This window comes from Terrapene carolina, unplaced genomic scaffold (genome assembly GCF_002925995.2).
Source record: "Terrapene carolina triunguis isolate 2854851 unplaced genomic scaffold, T_m_triunguis-2.0 Scaffold14290, whole genome shotgun sequence".
In the NCBI taxonomy this organism is placed as follows: domain Eukaryota; kingdom Metazoa; phylum Chordata; order Testudines; family Emydidae; genus Terrapene; species Terrapene triunguis.
The window spans coordinates 4,366-5,774 of record NW_020678641.1 but is presented as its reverse complement, the minus strand read 5'-3'; the positions used below and the strand labels follow the sequence as shown (position 1 = coordinate 5,774).

The 1,409-nt window shown below is 41.9% G+C and overlaps 1 pseudogene; it reads left to right on the top strand.

Annotated features, from left to right (window-relative positions):
* Window positions 1-254: 254 nt before the first annotated feature.
* On the top strand, window positions 255-1,204 carry LOC113408431 (annotated as a pseudogene).
* Window positions 1,205-1,409: the final 205 nt, after the last annotated feature.

Here is a 1,409-nt window from a genome sequence, read left to right as displayed (position 1 = left end):
CAACCAAGTGTCCCTGAATGGTGAAATTACTGAAAGTCCCTGGCTCATATACTCTCCATCAACTGGCTCTCTTTTCTGTTTTGTGTGCAAATTGTTTTCTCCGAACAGAACATCTGCATTAGCTACGAGAGGATTTGATTCATGGGATCACATTGGCAGACTTGGTGAACATGAAAGTTCTACTGAGCACTAACAAGCTTTCACCACTTATGTAATGCGTTTATCAAGGGTTTGAGTTTTTGATAAACATGTAGCAGATGGCTCTATTAAAGAAAGAAATTACTGGACAGAAGTGTTGAAGCGAGTCGTAGCAACAATAAAATTTCTGACAACGTGAGGTCTGGCACTGAGAGGGTCTAATGAAACCTTTGGCAGTCTTAATAATGGCAACTTACTTGGCTGCTTAGAGCTCTTAGCACAGTTTGATTCTTTCGTGGCCTGCCATATCAACAAGTATGGGAATGTTGGTCATGGCACATCATCTTATCTATCATCAACAATCTGTAAAGAGTTCATCAAACTCATGGCTAACAAGGTAAAGCAGGACACTCTGGATGAGCTAAAACTGGCTAAGTATTTTTCCTTCAGTGTTGATTCCACACCGGATATTAACCATACTGATCAGCTGACATTTGCTGTGTGCTGAATAACTGCACACCTGTAGAACGCTTCTTGAATTTTGTTCCAGTTACATCGCATACAGGTCTTCATCTGTTTAATGTCATCAATGAAACCCTAAGTAATGAACTAAATATCAATCTAAAGAACTGCAGAGGTCAAACATACCACGATGCTAGTAACATGTCTGGCATTTATTCTGGTGGGCAAGCTCAGGTAATTACAGTCAGTGAGAAAGCAGTGTACATCCCACGCATGACCCACTCACTACATCTATGTGGTGTTGCTGCTGCGGAGTCATGCACTGATGCAATTACATTTTTTGGATTTGTCCAAGAACTATGTTTTTTCCTCAAGTTCAACTTATTGCTGGGGCCTGTTGAGAGATTCTCTGAAAGAGGAGACATCTGAGGCCAGTAAGAGAGAACTTCTCCCGAAGCGCCTCAGTGACACAAGGTGGTCAGCTCAAGGGGAGGCACTTCGCCATTTATCATGCAACTACCAACGCTGTAAATCCGTGCTTCAGGCTTTTGGTGCAGACACTGTGCAGAACAGTGAAAAACGAGCAGAGAAACTCATTAGTTGAAACTATGGATCAGTTGGAGACTGCATTTGTGACCACATTTTGGAATAGTATTCTTACAGGAGTAAACAAAACAAGTCAACTTCTGCAGTCTGAAACAATGGACTTAGGCACAGCTGTGACGCTGCTGAAGTCACTCTGAGTTTGTGGCAGCACAATGGAATAGTTTTGAGGAATACTATGAATCTGCAATGTCTAAGTTCTACAG